The following is a 20,540-nucleotide window of genomic DNA, read 5'->3' as shown; positions in this document are numbered from 1 at the left end:
TCCTGTTCGTGACGCCAATTGTTGATTTAAAAATCTTGCTTTCCCCTGTTGGTTGATTTCATGGAAACAGACACCAGTGATTTTGCCAAGATATCTCTTATTTATTTTATATAAGACATAGGAAAAAGAGACAATGGATAAAACGAAGGTCGTGATTCAGCTTCGCAGTCATCTTCCATCTCTTTCTGCTTTCCGGACAGAAGGGCTTGGTTTTTATAGCCAACATCTCGTCATCTCTCTGCCATAGACAAAGACTATCAGTTATTGTATATGTTGACCAGAAAACTGCATTATCAGAAAAACACATGATGTGAAACACATGACTATAATGTAACTAAAACAGTACATCACCAGAGAAACATGTGGTTCCCATTAACAATGTATCTCCTTATGCTATGCTTGGTAAACACTGCACAAACATTTCAGTCTAACTCCAACACACTCAAAGTCTCACAAAGTCTCTCCTCCATGATTCACAAAATACAATTGATTACAAATGATTATAAATGTATATAAAAATTATAACACAGATACATAATACTACTGATTAATAATACTACTGATTATGAATATTAATAAAAAGTAATAATAATACTAAAAACAATATTAGATAAAAATTTTAGTCTTCAGTCTCCATTCCCCGGGCCTCAGCCCCCACCTCGACAGGATGTAAACAAACAATAACTTCCACCAACATAAACACAGACGTGCAGCTTCCTGAAAACAAAGAAGTCAATGACGTTTATTTCAGGCACCTATTTATTATCTTGATGATGCACTTATACTACGTCACCTGACCCTGTCTTTGGTCAGTGAAATTGACGTGTTTCCACAGGTGCTTCTCGTAGAAGTTTTCCCATAGAATCAACATCATGATACAGTGTTAAGTTACCTCGAAAGTGAACGCGTTGGCTACAGCCATCTGTGCACCCGGCCTGTGGATCACCTGGAACTTAAAAGGCTGTAAAGCTAGATACCGACGAGTGATCCGCACGTTGGTATCCTTCATGCGGTGGAGCCACTGCAGGGGAGCGTGGTCCGAACAGAGGGTGAACTCCCGCCCCAGGAGGTAATAGCGGAGGGTGAGCACGGCCCATCTGATGGCCAAACATTCCTTCTCTATGGTGCTGTACATCGTCTCTCTCTTAGAGAGCTTTCGACTTATGTACAGCACCGGCCGCTCTTCACCCTCCACCTCCTGGGACAGGACCGCGCCCATCCCTCTGTCCGATGCGTCCGTCTGTAGGATAAAAGGGAGAGAAAAGTCAGGAGCATGCAAGAGCGGTCCGCCACACAGAGCAGCCTTTATCTGAGTAAAAGCCTGCTGGCACTGCTCCGTCCACTGAACCGTATCTGGCACTTCCTTTTTAGTTAGATCAGTCAGCGGGCTAGCGAGGTCCGAATAATTAGGTACAAACCTTCTGTAATATCCCGCCAGCCCCAGGAACTGTCTAACCTCCTTTTTGGTCTTTGGTCTTGGACAGGTCGCAACTGCTGCTGTCTTGTCAATTTGGGGACGCACCTGTCCATGACCTAAGTGGAAGCCCAGATATCTAACTTCCACACGCCCATCTGCACACTTCTTCGGGTTGGCCGTGAGCCCAGCCCTCCTCAGCATCTTCAGGACAGCCCGCAAATTCTGCATATGACGCTGCCAATCCCCACTATAGATGATGATATCATCCAAGTAGGCAGCGGCATATGCAGCATGCGGCCATCAGACGCTGAAAGGTGGCCGGAGCCCCGAACAAGCCGAAAAGAAGAGTGACAAATTGGTGTAATCCAAACGGCGCTGTGAAAGCTGTTTTTTCTTTGGACATAGGAGACAAGGGGATCTGCCAATATCCCTTTGTTAAGTCCAGTGTCGAGTAAAATCGAGCAGTAGCCTACCTAGCTGATCAAGCAATTCGTCAACCCTTGGCATTGGATAAGCGTCGAATTTCAACACAGCATTCACCTTACGACAGTCCACGCAGAACCGGACCGAGACGTCGGTTTTAGGCACTAAAACTATCGGGGCTCGCCCAGTCACTGTTGGGCTCTTCTATTACTCCCATGTCTAGCATTGCCTCTAATTCACTTTGAACTACCTTTTTTGTGTGTTCCGGCAAGCGATACGGCCGGTTGCGCACGACCACGCCTGGCTCTGTCTCAACGTGGTGCTGAATGAGGTCCGTCCGACCAGGCAGGAGCGAGAACACATCAGCAAACTCTGCTTGTAACTTTTTTACATCAGAGAGCTGGGAGGGTGAGAGGTGGTCTCCACCAGGGGCCAGGGTGAGAGATTGAGTTTTGAGACTCGCTTCTGGACCGAGATCGTCCTCTCTGCTCACCACCGTCGCCAGCATCACTGATTCTACCTCAGACCATTTTTTTAACAGGTTGAGGTGATATATTTGATGTGCTCCACCCCTATCTGTTCGAACTACCACATAGTTGAGATCCCCAATTCGCCGTGTGACCACGAAGGGTCCTTGCCACTTTGCGAGTAATTTTGAACTAGAAGTAGGGAGTAATACAAGCACTTTATCTCCCGGTGCAAATTGACGAAGTCTAGCCCCCCTGTTGTACAGCCGACTCTGTTTGTCCTGTGCCTGTAACAAATTCTCCATTGATAGCCGCCCCAACGTGTGGAGTTTTGTTCTCAGATCCAGGACATACTGAATTTCGTTTTTACTATTTGAAGGTCCGTCCTCCCAAGTCTCTCTAAGGACGTCCAACACCCCACGGGGCTGACGTCCATAGAGAAGCTCGAAGGGGGAAAACCCCGTGGAGGCTTGCGGGACCTCCCGTACAGCGAACAAGAGGGGTTCTAACCACTTATCCCAATTTTTGCCGTCTTCTTGTACGAACTTTCGAATCATGGTTTTCAACGTGCGGTTAAACCGTTCTACCAGTCCGTCAGTTTGTGGGTGATAGACGCTGGTTCGAACCGATTTAATGCCCAATAATTTGTAAAGTTTGCGAATTGTACGTGACATAAACGCCGTGCCTTGGTCGGTGAGAATCTCTTTCGGGATTCCCACCCTGGAGATTAGTTGAAACAGTGCGCTCGCCACGCTCTTAGCGGAAATAGTGCGGAGCGGCACTGCTTCAGGATACCGCGTTGCATAATCCACCAGGACTAAAGCAAAGCGGTGTCCCCGTGCTGACCGTTCTAATGGCCCGATGAGGTCCATACAAATTCGCTCGAAGGGGATCTGCATTAACGGAAGTGGGCACAAAGGTGCTTTTGGGTTGGCCGGTGGATTCACCAACTGACAGTCACGACAAGACGCGCACCACTTGCGCACTTGCGCACACCACTTGCGGCTTTTAGGTACCAACAACTGAGTTGTATCCTGTTTTGATTGGGCGTCTTGGGTCACCCGATACAACTTATCTTTTATAATTGTAAAATAAGGATAGGAGAGCGGTTGGTCAGGGTGGAGTAGCTGGCCGTCGATAGAGCAGACCTGATCAAAGGCATGTTTCAGCGGTTCATCCTGAGACTGCTCCAGGGGAAAATCATCGCGCTCCGTAAGGATGGTTCTTTCCAGAGTGCTCTGTTCCCCTGAACCAGCTCCCAGAGATCCCGACTCAGTTTCGCCCACCTGAGCAACCGCCTCCTTCCTCTTGTCTCTTTCTGCCCAAGAGGCATCCGCACACAAAAACCCCAATAATTCATTAAATGCTGGCCAATTTGTCCCCAAAATTAGCGGATGCCGGAGGTGCGGATTAATTGCCACCTCTACTCTATGCTTTTGTCCCCTAAATTGAATTTCCACAGGCATTATCGGAATAATTCATCACCTCCCTGTGCACACACCGAACCTTAACCAATGCCCTAGGTTGAATCAGGCTTTGATGGATGGAGGTTTGGTTACAACCTGAATCCACCAAAGCCTGATATGTACCCCCCTTGATACTTACTGGTACCTGGTACAGGCCAGCCTGATCGGGGGCAGCTTGTGGCGCGTCGGGGACCCGGATCAGCGTCCCCACCTCCATCACCGGACACCTATCAATAAAGTGGCCCGGGTCCCCACAGCGCCAACAAGCCGGCCCAGACTTCCCCACCACCCTGGTGGCAAGAAGCGGGTCAAGAGATTGCCGTGGAGAGAGCGGTGGTGCAGCCGGTGATGTAAAAAGACCGCTAGCCGAGCCCCCTCCCCTGGGAGGGGCCCTGGGCGTTGTCACCGGCTCTGCAGGGGTCCCCGTTCTCCACCTTGGCGCTGGCCTGGGCGGAAGCCCTACATGAGACCTGGGAGGAGGGACAGGTTTAGAGAGGGGACAGGAGAGAGAGGGGGAAGAGAGAGGGAGAGAGTGAGAAGCAGATGGTAGGGGTTCGCTGACCCCTGGGCACGCCACCATCTGATCCTCCGCCAGCTGGATGGCCTGGTTCAGCGACGTCGGGCGGTGGCACTGGACCCACTGCGCGGTCTTCCTCGGAAGCCGTGCCACGAACTGCTCCAGTACCACTCGGTCGATGATTTCCTCGACGTCGCTTCCGTCGGCCATCAGCCATTTGCGGCACGAGTCCCGGAGCTGTTGTGCCATGATGAAGGGCCGGCCGGACTCTTCGAGGCCCAGCGTCCTGAACCTCTGGCGATGTTGTTCTGGGGTCCGACCGACCCGCTGGAGGATGGCACGTTTGAGGTCTTTATAGACCAGGAGGTTCTGGACTGGCAGTTGGTGTGCGGCTACCTGTGCTTCCCCGGACAGCAGAGGGATGAGCCGCATTGGCCAGTCCGCGGAGGGCCATCCCCGGTCCTCTGCAGACCTCTCGAAAAGATCCAGAAACGCTTCCAGGTCATCCTGGGGTCCCATTTTGTTGAGAGGTAGCGGCGTGAATGAGTCTTTAGCAGGTGGGGGGACGGCCCGAACCTCCCGGTCTATCCAGCTCCGGAACAGCTCGCGGTCTTCATGCTGGGCGCGGAGGAGCGTTTCGAATCGCTTCGAATCGCTTGTCCTGCTCCTCCTTAATCGCCAGCAGGTGTTGGTGCTGTTCCTGGTGAAGACCGGCATTGTATGATGTCCGCAAATGGCGTGCCTGGCGGGGTCTGCATGGCGACGGCGATCTTCTTCCCTCCTGGGTTTCGGCACCAGTGTGATAAGGTTCAACGTTGTCAAAGAAGGGAAGGAAGAAGACAGGGGTCGGCGAGACTGGAGGTCCCAGTCCAACTCTCTCTCTCTCTCTCTCATTCCCGCCGGCTTATATCCGGTCTCTCCACGCCAATTACTGCAATCAGACACAGGTGTTCATCATCTGCACTTGACCTACTTACTCACCGCTCGGCTCCCTCCTCTCTCTCCCGCTACAGACATCGCAAAACCACGCCCCCCTCGCCACACATCAGAATTTAACAAATTTATGGGCCTCCAATTGCCACATTCATCTGGATTCTTATCCCGCTTGAGTATGAGTGAAATAGAGGCCTGAGTGAGAGTTAAGGGAAGAGAACCATTTGCTAAAGAATCATTATACATATCTAACAACAAAGGTGCCAGATTTTTGGCAAACATTTTGTAGAAATCAATCGGAAAGCCGTCTGGACCTGCTGCCTTACCACTTTGCATAAGCTGGAGACCTTTCAGAATCGCATCTAACTCTAGGGGCTTGTCAAGATCATCTGCTACTGCTGCATCAATACGAGGAATATTTAAACTATCTAAGAAACTATCCATGATGGAATCATCTTTAGGTGGCTCTGATTTATAAAGATTGGAATAGTAAGAGAAAAAAACATCATTGATATCCAATGGATTTTTAGTTAAGGAACCAGGAGTCATATACCTGAGTAATTAGACGAGAGGCAGTTAATCCCTTAACCCTCTGGGGACCAAAAACGCGCCCGCGCGTTTTGCTCGTTTTTTTTTTTTAGCAATGAAAAATAAACACAAAAAGCTCTGTTAATTTTGATCTTTCATTTTTGTGTAATACATCAGTCGATCCTGTTCAGTTTCTATTTTTTTCTGTATACTCACAATAAAAATAAAGTGTTTTGCTTTTTGACAAATAAAGAAAAATTTACATGATGCGATTTCTGCCTTCTCTCTGTCAGTAAACTCCCATTTGAAACGCGTTCGAAAATGATCTATAACTCCGCGAAAATTCAGTCAAACAGGCAAACAGACCCACGGGCATGAAGCTTGAGATCGCATCTTTTAAATGAAGTAATTTATATAAAAAAACAAATATTATCAGCTTCTGTAATCTGTATAAAAAGAGAGCGATTCCAGTCGAGCTCATTACGAGCTCATTCAAAAGTAATGTGACCACTCCCTGGAGAGCGCGTGCTATTCAAATGCAAATTCTGAGAACCATTTCACACCTGTGAAACGCCCACATCAGCTGTAAACAAAGCGCCGCGAGTGAGGCATAATATAGCCTACCTTATGGAGAAAAGTTTCCTCAGAACAGTGCTGATATGAGGAGCAATATCTCCTGATATGAGGAGCAGATCCCGCTGAGGAGTGAGGTAGGCTGTTATCTTTTCTCAAGTGTTAATGTGGAATAACGTTATGGAATAAAGTTAGTGTAGGCCTATGTAAACAAAAAGATGAATCGCGTTTCTATAATATGAATCACGTTTCTGTGAGATGAATGAAGGGTACATATTTGTTTAGCTGTTTAGCCTAAATATGAATCGCTGTGTGTGAAAGAATAAACTGCTTTGCTATAGCCTACTGAGATGAGTAAAAATTGACTGAAATATGTTGAAATAAAATGTATTTGTATAAGCAACGTATTAAACTGCAAATTAACATTTATAGGCTATGCCCTAATATTTCATAAAAACAACGTTACAGTCAGGCGAAGTATGAAAGACAACATTTTGTTGACTAGATTTGGGTACAGTTTTTACTGTAGAATATACTGTCACATCAAATAAGCTTTTGTTTAGCAATTTCTGCTCATATCTCTATATATATATATATATAAAATACTATTTTTGTCAAAAATAAAGTCATAGACTAAGATGTTAGATGTTCCAATGTTGGCTATATTCAAACTAATGAATACATATGATAAAATGTAGGCCTATAATCTTTTTTTTTTTTTTTTTACAAAGAAAGAGTACACTTGAAATATTGTTGAAATTGTAATTATTGTTGTAATTGTAACCTTTTTAATAAAATAGCAAAACATATTTACAAGATAGATGTAAGCAAAATCTTAAATGGTCAATATAAGTCTTCTTCAAAATTTATATCTTTTGTCCTTGCATTGTGGCTCAGTCAGTGTCACACCTGAAAGAATGGCTAATTATGCAGAGTCATTATGCAGAGTGGGTGGGACATTGTAATCTCAGGTGTAAACTACTCCTCCTTCACTCCCCCTCGCATATTGGCTTTCCAAGCAAAACCTGTTTTACACTATTTAAATCAATGTATTTTTTTTTGTGAACGATAAAGCAAGACTATTTTCACATCATTTTGAAGCCAGAACTCGAAGAGACAACATCCATTAGTCAAAAGTCTTGTGGGCACATATTTTGTATGAGTTTTGTGGTCTTATTTCAGCAACTTTCATTTTTATTTTTTTAAATAACCACGCATAAACATTATTCTCTTAAAAATACAAACATCTACATGTTGCTCGCATATTATGAATTTACACCTTTGCCATTAACATGTTTATAAATAACTGAAAAAAGCACAAATGTCAAGGCATGTCAGAACATCTCAAGGGCCCCAAAAACACCTTGGTGCCCAGAGGGTTAAGCTAGGAAGCCAGTAACCGACCAGCTTTATCTCCATGCTCATAATAAGTAGCTTTAGTTCTTCGCAGCATAAATTCCGCATTTTTTGTACTGAGCAAATCAAATTCCGTTTTTAATTCCAATTTCTTAGCACGCAACTCAGGGGTAGGATTATTAAGAAGCTGCCTATCAATCTCGATGATGTAATTAACCAGGTCTTGTAACTTTTGTTTCCTTTGTGTGTACTTATAACCAGCGTATGAAATAATATAACCTCGGATTACCACTTTAAATGTTTCCCACAATAATGAAGGAGAAACAGATTCTGATTGATTAGTCTCAATAAACGTATCAATATTAGTACTAATATACTTACAAAATTCTTTATCAGATAATAATCCTGAATCAAACCTCCACTGATTTGCCCTACCTCTAATATTAGAAAAATTCAGGTTTAGAGAGTGTGGTGCATGATCGGAAATGACTATAGCCAAATATTCAGAGGAACGGACTAATGGCAAAAGAGCTTTATCTAGGAAAAAATTGTCAATACGTGAGTAAGATTGGTGAACACTAGAAAAAAAAGAAAATTCCTTTTTTGACGGGTTCAGAAAACGCCATGGGTCAGCACAACCAGTCTGAGTCATGAATGCTGACACTGATAAATATTTACAAACACAACTGACATATGAAAGAGAATGCCAACGACTATAACATAACGACCCTCACGATCCGCAATAATCTGTGATGGAGAGAAATTAACTCGTTTATGCATAACAAAAGCTGTACCTCTGGCTCTGCTGTTAAAATTAGAATGAAACACCTGGCCTATCCAGGGTTTTCTTAATCTAACATGGTCTTTGACTCGCAGGTGTGTTTCCTGGAGAAAAATTTTATCAGAATTTAAATTCTTAAGATGAGAAAAACACTCGAGAACCTTTAATTGGCCCTCCCAAACCCAAACATTCCAGCTAACTATGTTAACAGAAATACCCCTACTACTCAGCCCTGTATTTAGTCCAGCCATTTCACTGAAGCATGGAAAACAAAATCAGTAAAAAGGACTGGAGAAAAAAAAAAAAATAATAATGGAAAAAAAAATAATAAGAAAAAAAGAGAAAAAAAAAAAGAAAAAGAAAAAGAGGAAAAAAACACACACAATTAAGTTATCCTTTTCCTCCATATGAATGTAAACAACCCCAAAACAGATAAAACAACAAAAACAAAAGAACATACATCCTAAACTCACCATAGAAACCCACACGAGTTGCAGGAGCAAACTGTAGCACAACCGGAAAACCATGCAGTGATGACCACTGTGGATCGTTGGATCGCTGATCGATTGCTCCTGTCTGCCTCGCTGCCTGCTGTGAGTGTGTTTGCTTCGGTGCTGTAAGCTCCGTCTTAGCCTCGTATTTCTTTGTTTTGAACCATCATTTACTACAATTTGTAGTTGTTTATACTAAATACAGCTTACCCAACATCTCAGATCGACATCGCTAGCTTCCATTACTACTAGCACAACACGCTAATTCGCTACTGCTAGCCTGTTAACGCGCCACCCGTGCGCTCAGCTGTTTTATTTATTTATTTTTCTCTCGCGCGCTCGCGCCTTTGAGTTAATAAAAGCTCAGGTAAGTAATAATCAGTCAACAAACACGGTGAGTAATGTCTTGTCCTGTTATTGTCACCTGCACTTCATGTCACATGTTTAGCATAGACTTCTCTGTTGGCAATGTAGGATTTATATGTGATAAATGTAAGGAGACAGTTAGGCTGACAGAGAAGATTTCAGAATTAGAGACACGCATCCAAACTTTAATTGAGGATAGTAAGAGTGCTAGAGCTTTAGATACTATTTTGGATGCGCATAGCATAGTGAACTCTTTACATGATTCGGTTCCAGCTGAAGTAGAGCCTGTGCAGCCGGGCAAATGGGTGACAGTGAGGGATCGCTCTAGTCGCGGATCAAAAAACCACTCTTCCGTTCCGATTACCACAACAAATCGATTTGCCCCGCTCAGTGAAACACCCACTGAGAATTCTGTTGATTGTGCCCTAGTAATTGGTGATTCGATCACACGGAACGTGAAAATAGAGACACCAGCGAACATAGTCACATGTTTGCCGGGAGCCAGAGCGCCTGACATCAAAGCAAATTTAAAAGTGCTGGCTAATGCTAATCGTAAATTCTCTAAGATCATTATTCATGTCGGCACTAATGATGTTCGACTCCGCCAGTCGGAGATCACCAAAATTAATATTAAAGAGGTGTGTGAACTTGCAAGTACGATGTCAGGCACTGTAATTTGCTCTGGCCCCCTTCCTGTTCGCAGGAGTGATGAGATAGTTAGTAGATTGTGTTCACTGAATCGCTGGCTGTCTGAGTGGTGTCCGTGTAATAATATAGAATTCATAGACAATTGGAAAAGTTTTTGGGGCAAACCTGACCTGTTGAAAAGAGATGGTATTCATCCCTCCTGGGATGGTGCTGCTCTTCTATCTAGTAATATGGCTCATAGTCTTAGAGCTCAAACATGACAAATTGGGCACCAGGTCAGGAAGCAGACAGACTGGCTAAACCAACCGTCTGCTAGCGGCCTCGCGTCACCCAGGTCAGATAAATCCCATCACATAGAGCCTCTTTCACCTAGCTATCATCATATAGAGACTGTGTCTGTTCCCCGATTTTGGAAATCCAAAAAATGTTTAAACCTATCTAAGGTTAAAAATTTAATTGATGTTCAACAAATAAAAAACAGCTATAATACAGATGAGCAAATGCTAAAGCTTGGGTTGCTGAATATTCGATCGCTTACTTCAAAAGCACTCATTGTTAATGATATGATTTCAGATAATAACCTAGATGTGCTGTGTTTGACAGAAACCTGGCTAAAACCAAGCGATTACATTACTTTAAATGAGTCCACCCCGCAAGACTACTGTTATAAACATGAACCTCGTCTTAAACGCAAAGGGGGTGGTGTTGCTGTAATTTATAGTAATATTTTCAAAACCACTAAGAAATCAAGTTTCAAATATAATTATTTTGAAGTGTTAGTGCTTAATGTAAAAATATATAGTATAAATGATAAATCACGTTTGAGATTTGTGCTGGCTACTGTATACAGGCCACCAGGGCACCATACAGACTTTATCAAAGAATTTGCGGACTTTCTATCAGAGTTAGTATTGGCTGCAGATAAAGTACTAATTGTTGGTGATTTTAATATACACATCGATAATGAAAAAGATGCATTGGGTTTGGCATTTAAAGACATTGTAAACTCAATTGGAGTTAGACAACACGTGTCAGGACCTACTCATCGTCGTAATCATACTCTAGATCTAATATTATCACATGGAATAGATGTTGATGCCGTTGAAATTCTGCAGCAGAGCAATGACATCTCAGATCATTATCTAGTCTCGTGTAAATTACATTTAGCCAAGGCTGCAAAGCCGACTCCGTGTTACAAATATGTTAGACCTATCACTTCTGCTACTAAAGATTGCTTTATTAATAATCTTCCTGATCAGTTTCATCATTTTAGCATCCCGGATAGCTTAGAAAAACTTGATATTGCAACAGAAACTTTTAACTCTCTCTTTTCCAGCACTTTAGACACAGTTGCTCCTTCTTGCTTAAAGAAGATTAAAGAAAATAATCCAACGCCGTGGTACAACGAGCACACTCGGGCCCTTAAGAGAGCAGCCAGAAAAATGGAGCGCAACTGGAAGAAAACAAAATTAGAGGTATTTCGCATTTCATGGAAAGAGAGCTCGATTGCTTACAGAGAGGCTTTAAAAGCTGCTAGATCTGCTTATTTTTCAAACCTATTAGAAGAAAATAAACATAATCCTAGGTATTTATTTGAAACAGTGGCTAAACTAACGAAAAAGAAAGCTTCAAACACAGAAGGTTCCAAGCAGCACAGCAGTAATGACTTTATGAACTTCTTCACTTATAAGATTGATAATATCAGGGATAAAATTATAACTATGCAACCGTCTACTACAGTATCGCATCAGGCAGTGCATTGTAGTCTCCCTGAGGAAAAATTTGATTCATTCATTGCTATAGGAGAGGAAGAATTTACTAAACTCGTTAAATCATCTAAATCTACAACATGTATGTTAGACCCTATACCGACTAAGCTAATGAAAGAGATGCTTCCAGAGGTCATAGATCCTCTTCTTAATATCATTAATTCATCTTTGTCTCTAGGATACGTACCAAAAAACTTTAAGCTGGCTATGATTAAACCGCTTGTTAAAAAAATGCAACTTGATCCTTCAGAATTAGTCAATTACAGGCCGATCTCGAATCTACCTTTTCTGTCAAAGATACTAGAAAAGGCAGTATCTTCACAACTATGTTCCTTTCTAGAAAGAAATGATATCTGCGAGGATTTTCAGTCCGGATTTAGACCATACCATAGTACTGAGACTGCTCTCGTTAGAGTAACAAATGATTTGCTCTTATCATCCGATCGTGGTTGTGTCTCTCTATTAGTGTTACTCGATCTTAGTGCTGCGTTTGACACCATTGACCACAACATTCTTTTAAATAGACTAGAAAACTATGTTGGCATTAGTGGAATTGCACTAGCATGGTTTAAATCATACTTATCTGGGGTGCGTTCTCCGATAACGTTGTCTCTTAGCGCGCTACGAAGACTCAAAAGGTACACCTTAACTACAGGTATACATTTCCTATGTGTGTTCTCCGAACTATACCTTAGGATGTTGCTTAAGGTTAACCTTCTTAAGTTCGACCTTAGCAGGTGCTGTCCATGGTGGAGGTGCTGAATAGGTTGAAATCGATGCCTCGATGATCGATTGTGCGCTCTTTCCTTCACAGCGGTATAGGTAAAGTATTGAGAAAACAATGTTCTTTATAAAGAAGCGTTTTAGAAATAGTACAAACTGCATTTATCGGGGCTCATTGAAATATGTACATGCAGAAATAAATATGAGTATGTGTTTATAATTTAGCAAGTGTGCAATCCCAAACCCTCACGGCCATAAGTGTGTTAATGTTCTCCACAACGTATGCTGATTATCCACCAGCCATGTAGTTGACATACACTAACTGGCTCCGCGGACGGCGCCGTCTTTGATTTAAAACAAGTACTCGCTGTCTTCCTGCCATAGCTATAAAGTTTGTGTAAACTCATCTTTCTTTATATAGACTCCTAAGCCTTTTCTGTCAAATGATTCGCCAGCTGATGTGCCTTAGGATAGTAATTAAAAAAGCTAACAACCATTAGTGTATGGAAACTTTATTAATGAAAACACTATACACTGGGTGTGCTATAACAACTTAAGTAGCCTATTTTATGTGTAAAATTTTAAAGTAAAGTAAAAATGTAATTTTAATACTAAATCAGATTTTATATTAAATGTTCATATAAAATTTTCTATGTGTAATTAAACTGCGATGTAAAAAAGCTTTTTGCGTAGTGGTGGCCACTAGCGGTATGAACCGTCAGCAGCGATAAGGTATAGCTACGAGCGCTCCAGACCAACCTTACGAACGTATGACTTACAGAAGGTATACTTAACTAAGAAGGTTTCGGAAACCACGTATTAACGATAAGGTACTTCTTAAGGTACAACTTAAGAACGACATAGCGTTAAGGTAGTTTCGGAGAACGCACCCCTGACCGTTATCAGTTTGTAGCAGTAAATGAAGAGATGTCTTATCAATCACAAGTTCAGTATGGCGTACCACAGGGCTCAGTACTAGGACCGCTGCTGTTCACTCTGTACATGATACCATTAGGAGATATCATTAGGAAACATGGAATTAGCTTCCACTGTTATGCCGACGATACTCAGCTCTATATTTCTTCAAAACCTAACGAAACTTACCAATTCACTAAATTAACAGAATGCATAGCTGATATAAAAAATTGGATGACTCGTACTTTCCTAATTCTAAATTCTGAAAAAACAGAGATTCTAATTATTGGACAAAAAACTTCCTCACGTAATAACCTAGAATACTGTCTAACACTTGATGGCTGCTCTGTTAAGTCTTCGTCGTCGGTTAGGAACCTGGGTGAGCTCTTTGATACCAATCTTTCATTTGAAAGTCACGTGTCTAGTATCTGTAAAACCGCATTTTTCCATCTTAAAAATATATCTAAATTACGTCATATGCTCTCATTGACAAATGCGGAACAATTAGTCCATGCGTTCATGACCTCAAGGCTAGATTATTGTAATGCTCTACTGGGTGGTTGCCCTGCACGCTTAATAAACAAACTACAGCTAGTTCAAAACGCAGCAGCTCGAGTTCTTACCAGAACCAGGAAGTATGACCATATTAGCCCGGTTCTGTCAAAACTGCACTGGCTCCCTATTAAACATCGCATCAATTTTAAAATATTGCTGATTACTTACAAAGCACTAAATGGTTTAGCTCCGCAGTACTTGAGCGAGCTCTTAACGCATTATACTCCTTCACGTCTATTGCGATCTCAAAATTCTGGCCAGTTGATAATACCTAGAATATCTAAATCGACTGCTGGCGGTAGATCCTTTTCCTATTTAGCACCAAAACTTTGGAACAGCCTTCCTACCATTGTCCGGGAAGCAGACACACTCTGTCAGTTCAAATCTAGATTAAAGACACATCTCTTTGACATAGCGTTCACATAATACATTATAGACTTCTATAATTCAATATTAGGCTGCATAGATTAGGTCAGCTGGAACCGGGAACACTTCCCATAAATCCTGATGTACTTGTTACATCATGAGAAGAATGGCATCTACGCTAATTTTAGTGTCTTTGTTTATCCCAAGGTTTTCCCGCAGCCTGCCGGATCCAGGCCGTTTCCAGATCTGATGAAGGACCTTCGCCTGGACCCGATGTCAACACAGTGCTGAAGTGCCAACTAGTCTCTCCCTATGGAGGATCCCTTTCCCACTCTACAGATAACGCGTCGTCGGGAAAACTCAATTTGCGTATCTACCCCGAATTGATAAAATAAAATAAAATTCTGAATCAAAACTATAAGGAAACACCAGTAATTTGTTTAGGCTTGGTTTGCAGGGAATTCCAAACCTGCACACATATATTCAAACGCACATAACTATAGAACCCGTTCTTAATGCGCATCTGAACGCCATCAGCGTTTCTCACAGGTTCGCGTTTAAAGTCTGTGTAGAGAGAATGGTGTCGTCTTGGCGGCCCTAATTTAAAAACAAATGATCGTTGCGACGGAAGCGAATCAATCAAAACTAACTTTAGCTGGAAAATAACTTTATTAAAGAACCGCTATAAAGCCAAAAAATCTTACGTTAAATTATACATTTATCTCTGTAAAGCTGCTTTGAGACAATCTACATTGTTAAAAGCGCTATATAAATGAAAATGACTTGACTTGACTTGACCACTCCGAAACTGAATAATACTACTAATAGTGATGATGATAATAATAATAATAATAACAAAAATAATAAATAAAAAATACTACAAACTAACAAAAATTACTTGCCCTTGCAAATAAGGGAGAGCATTAACTTATTGTCACAGTGTCTGGTTTGTGTTTCCCTGGGTAACCACTAGAGGTCCTCTTCCTTCACGGTGTCATTCACTCATGAACTGCATTTCCCATAATCCTTTGTCTGAACTCATCACTGATCATTGCACACAGCTGTTTCCACTCACATTGTTTGTACCTGTCTATTTATACCCTGTCTGTTTCTGTGATTGTTGTGGATTCCTTGTTTAATGTCTTTTTGCACTTCTCTGTTCCACTCCTGTTTTTTTCTTGTTTATCAGACTGTCTTGTATGGATTTTGACATTTTGCCTGACTGGATTGTGAGTACGGATTACCCCATTAAACTGCACTTGGACCTTACCTTTTTGTGTGTGCATCCCGTGACACTTATGTGATCCACGTAATCCACGCAACTGAAGAAGACATACTGTATAGTCAGTTTATGAAATAGTCTATTCACTGGCGATTAATAGAAGGGCAGCACAATTGAACATTATCCATCTTGAATGTGTTCCTGGAAGTTCCTCAGCCGCCTCCGGAGTGTCAAAGACATGCTCACCGTTATGAGTGATGCGCAGGCGGGCTGGGTAGATCATGCCGAAGCGTATTCCCTTTTTGTACAAACTTGACTTAACTTTGTTGAAGGCTGTGCGCTTCCTGGCGACACCCACGCTGAAGTCCTCGTAGAACTTTATGGTGTGACCTTGATATGAGGTCTCCTTGTGTTCCTTAGCCCATCGCAGCGCAGCATCTTTGTCCAAAAACCTGTGAAATTTAACTATGAATGGCTGCGGTCTATCGCCTTGATGGGGTTTGGGCGCCAGACTCCGATGAGTGCGATCAATTTCAGGAGGGGCTGACAGGACGTCTTTCATAGTTTCAAAGAAAAAGTCAGTCAGAAATTCTCTTGCATTTCTGCCCTCAATCCCCTCTGGAAAGCCCACCACCCGGAGATTCTGTCGTTTCGATCGGGGCACCAAATCCTCCACAGCAGAACCAAGTGCTGCATTTAAATCAGCCGCCGCCGTTAGATTGGCCTTGAGCGAAGTGACTTCGCTCTCCAGCTCAGTGATCCTGCCGCTGTGGTCAGTAAGAGCCGTCTCCATCTCGGAAATAGTGGCAGTGTGAGATGCCAAAGTGCTGTGAATGCTTTCCAACGATGTTTGTAATGGAGATAAGGAAGAGTTCAGCAAAGCTGTGAATTCCTCTGTCAAACTTCGCCTCGACTTCTCAAGCTCGGACACGAGCACCGCTGCTGTTAATGGAACAGGCGCCGCCGCCATTTCGGATGCCTCGTGGTCTTTGCCAGAGGATTCTTGGTTTTTAGCACTGCCAGTGCCAGGTTTAGTATTTTTGCCCATTTCTGTATTAGCTCCGCTCCCTGATCACCAAAGACACTTTATCACGCGCAAATGATAAGAAAAGACAGCTGTAATAAACACTACTTAAGAAAAAAATTCAGAGCACAGACCTCTCACTACATCATGAAACCGGAAGTCCATAACAACAAATATAACAAAAAATAAGAGCAACATAGCTAAGAGTAAATAAAACAGGAGTAGCAAAACAGTATTAGACTCAAAAATAAATTTGTAAAACCAACCGAACAAAATAATCAATATACTAAAGAAAACAGGTAGGTTTTTAAAAGACACTTGAAAGCAGACAGAGAAGAAACCCTGCCACTGCAAATACACGCTCCTCTCTACGCTACGAGTCTAAAGTGAGCGACTACCAGCAGAGCCCGGTCGCAGGATCTTAGGCTTCTGGACGGAGTGTAGGGAGAGATAGGCAGGAGCTAAGTTATGTAGAGATTTATATACAAAGAGTAGAATTTTAAAGTATATTCTTTGGTGAATTGGCAGCCAGTGTAGAGATCTGAGAATAGGAGAGATGCGATCATATTTACAACACTTTGGCCTAGCCATGATTTAACCTCCTCCAAGCATCGCAGAAGAGATGTAATTGCTACAGGGTTTTTTCTTTTGAGTGGTATATAAATTTGAGTGTCATCCATATAAAAATGAAAAGACACACCATGTTTCCTTAGAATAAAGCCCAGATGTAGCATGTAGAGAGAAAATAGAGAGGGAGCCAAAATAGAGCTATGTGGAAGGTCAGAGGTGCCATGGAGGAGGTGAAATGACCCATCTTTACTAAAAACTTTCTGTCAGACGGGTATGACTGAAACCATTTCAGAACGGTAGCTTTTAGACCCACCCAAGACTCTAGTCTAGATAATAGAGTAGGGTGGTCAATAGTATCAGAAGCAGCCGAAAGATCTAAAAGAATCAGAACCACAGTATCTCCGGAATCAGTAGAGAGATAAATATCGTTTAACACTCTCAGGAGGGCGGACTCAGTGCTGTGAGCAGACGTAAAACCAGATTGAAAAACCTCATAGATACAATTACGTAATAAACAATTGATCCAGCACAATTTTCTCCAATAGCTTAGAAATGAAAGGTAAAACTGAAATAGGCAGAACCTTTTATAAAACAGAAGGCTTCTAGTGAAGGCTTCATGAGCAAAGGAGTAACCGTAGCCACTTTAAGATTGGCAGGAACAAAACCCGTTTGGAGGCACTTGTTGACTAGTTATTACTTAACTAATGTTTTATCAACAGTTCATGTTAGTATTTTGTATTTACCATGGTAACTATAGTTCTCTTACGAGAGGTCTCTCGTACTGCGTAAGTATCTTACGCTAGGGGAAAATCCCTTTTCCCGCGAGATATTGAAGCCAAAAAATTATCCTTAATTTTGTATTATTGTAAAACGCGTTGCGGCAGCATACAGACATAGGCAAGACGGCTCGTGTGCCTATTGGCTGTTCTGCGGCAACTGCAGCAGCCTATCGAGCGAGGCCTAGCGTGACGTCAGACCCAATGAGGGTGCTTCGCGCCCGCTGCGTCACGTCCCGCCGAAACGGGCGTGGCTTAGGCCTATAAATCCAGCTCGCAGGCAGCTGATATCTGGTTTTTCATCTCTTCAGCAAAGCACACGCATCGCTGGATCCGGAGAGAAGCCGCGCTGTCTGAGGAAGCCTTTACAGCGGGACGAGTCGTCACTGAAGCCGCTGGCCGCGCCGCCTTCTATCGCCTTCCCGCTGCGCTATCCGGCGCTTATATCCTTTACACTCTCTGCTGTGTGTGTGTGTTCGCCGCCGCGACACACACTGTCTAAAAGAGCTCGCGTCTTTTTAAAGATGCCTTCCTGCGGCTCGTGCAGAGCCACACTCAGCGACGGGGACCGCCATGTTATCTGCGTTTCCTGCCTGGGTGAGGATCATGCAGCTCTTGCGCTCGCTGACGGCGGCTGCCCTCATTATGAGCTACTGCCTATGGCGACTCTGAGGACTCGCCTGGCATTTTTCGCTGAGACTGCACCTCCGCCCGCTGTAGTGCCGCGCCGTAAAAAGCGCCGTGCTCAGCGGGTCCCTCAGCGGGTGGCGAGCCTCGGCCTCGAGTGGTCTACGCCTGAACAGCCTGCTCACAACCGGCTGGATGGATACTTTCTCCCTGGGGAGCGCGCTTCGCCTGCGTCCAGACCAGCGCCTTTTCTTCCTGAGTTACACGAAGAAGTCGCCAAGTCTTGGAGCGCCCCCTATTCAGCTAGAATGCGCTCTTCTGTTTCGCTAGCATTCTCCGCTGTTGACGATGCTAAAAACAGAGGGTACCATTCGCTGCTGCCGGTCGAAGAAGCGATACCTAACCACTTATGCCCACCCTCCGCTGGACGGCGCGCTAAGCTGGCGCTACCTTCAAAAGCTTGCCGCATGACGTCAAACCTGCTCGGTCGTGCTTTCTCCGCCGCTGGGCAGGCTGCGTCAGCGCTGCATACTATGGCCACACTGCAAATTTTCCAGGCCGATCTCCTCCGAAAGCTGGATGAGAAAGGGCCAGATGCAATTTGCGTGCCAGACTTGAGAAGTGCTACGGACCTCGCTCTCCGCGCTACTAAGTCTGCTGCACAGGCCATAGGACGGAGCATGGCCTCTCTCACTGTGACTGAGAGACACCTGTGGCTAACGCTCTCCGAGATGTCTGAGTCTGAGCGCGCCGCGTTCCTTGACGCTCCGCTTTCTCCCGCTGGCCTCTAAAGAACTTCCGTCAAAGATTTAGCGGAAAGATTCGCAGAGGTACAGAAAGCGTCACAGGCTATGAAGCACTTCCTGCCGAAGCGCTCCAGTTCTGCAGCAGGCCGTGCGAAACCGTCTGCTCAGAGCTCACAGCCTCAGCCTCCGCCCACCGCCGCCACTTCGCAGCGCCGACAGGCCCGAAGCGCGAGACCGCGCTCTCGCTCATCTGCCCGCCGCCCCGCCCTGCGTGGGCCGCGGCCCAGGATTGCGGTAAAGCCCGAGGCCCCCGAAGTCGTCCTAGCACGCCTAGGGAAACGACGGTGTTCAAGTCCCGCCGCGGCCGGACTTCCACCAAAACTCATCGCTCGTCCAGTTCCAAGAAATGAGCGTATTTTCTTGTCTCCCGGCCACGGCCGATGGTGTTATGAGTGTAGACAAAATGCCCACTGCCCAGTGCTCATTCCTACACACAAGCACAGCCCGTCACACAGGGCTCGCGCACATAAAATCGACCCAGTTCGATTGCGCATTAAACGTAGCAGATGTGCCCACTGCCCAGTGCCCACAATCACTACGTTTTGCATGTCTCGAGGTTTCTGTAAAAACGAAACCAACGTGCATTCGCTCTGCTCAGGCGGACAATGCTCTCAGTGTGGTAAATGTGCCCGCTATCCCACGCCCACATCCACACATAGACATGACAAATCCTACGGGATTCGCCCAGCCCTCCCCCTCTCGGTTAACCACCGCAGGAGTCGAGCTGTTATCAGCGCGCCCTCTGCCTCAAATGTCATAAGCGCGACGCTTATGTTGCAGCACACTGAAGCCCCTCTGTCGCTGAGCGACCAGTGCGTGCTTCGCATTCAACCCCTAGCTATTCGTGCAGATGCATGGGCAAGGCTACCCGGGGTTTCGAAGTGGGTGCTAGACATTATAGAAAGAGGCTATTCGCTACAGTTTCGCCGACGCCCGCGCCGCTATGCGACGCGCGTCGAGACCACGGTAAAAACAGAAGTAGCACACCTACTTCGAGCCGAAATTTTTAAACTATTGAGCAAAGGGGCCATAGAGCCGTTATCTCAAGCTCAGAGCGAAGGGGGGCTATACAGCAGATACTTCCTGGTACCGAAAAAAGACGGGGGTCTCAGACCCATACTAGATCTAAGGCAACTGAACAGAGTGCTTGCAAAGCGACAGTTCAGAATGCTCACGACCAGAAAAATCCTCGCGCAGATTCGCCGAGGAGATTGGTTTGTG

Source organism: Rutilus rutilus, assembly GCF_951802725.1.
Source record: "Rutilus rutilus genome assembly, chromosome: 5".
NCBI lineage: Eukaryota > Metazoa > Chordata > Actinopteri > Cypriniformes > Leuciscidae > Rutilus > Rutilus rutilus.
Note: the sequence above shows the minus strand (reverse complement) of the source record.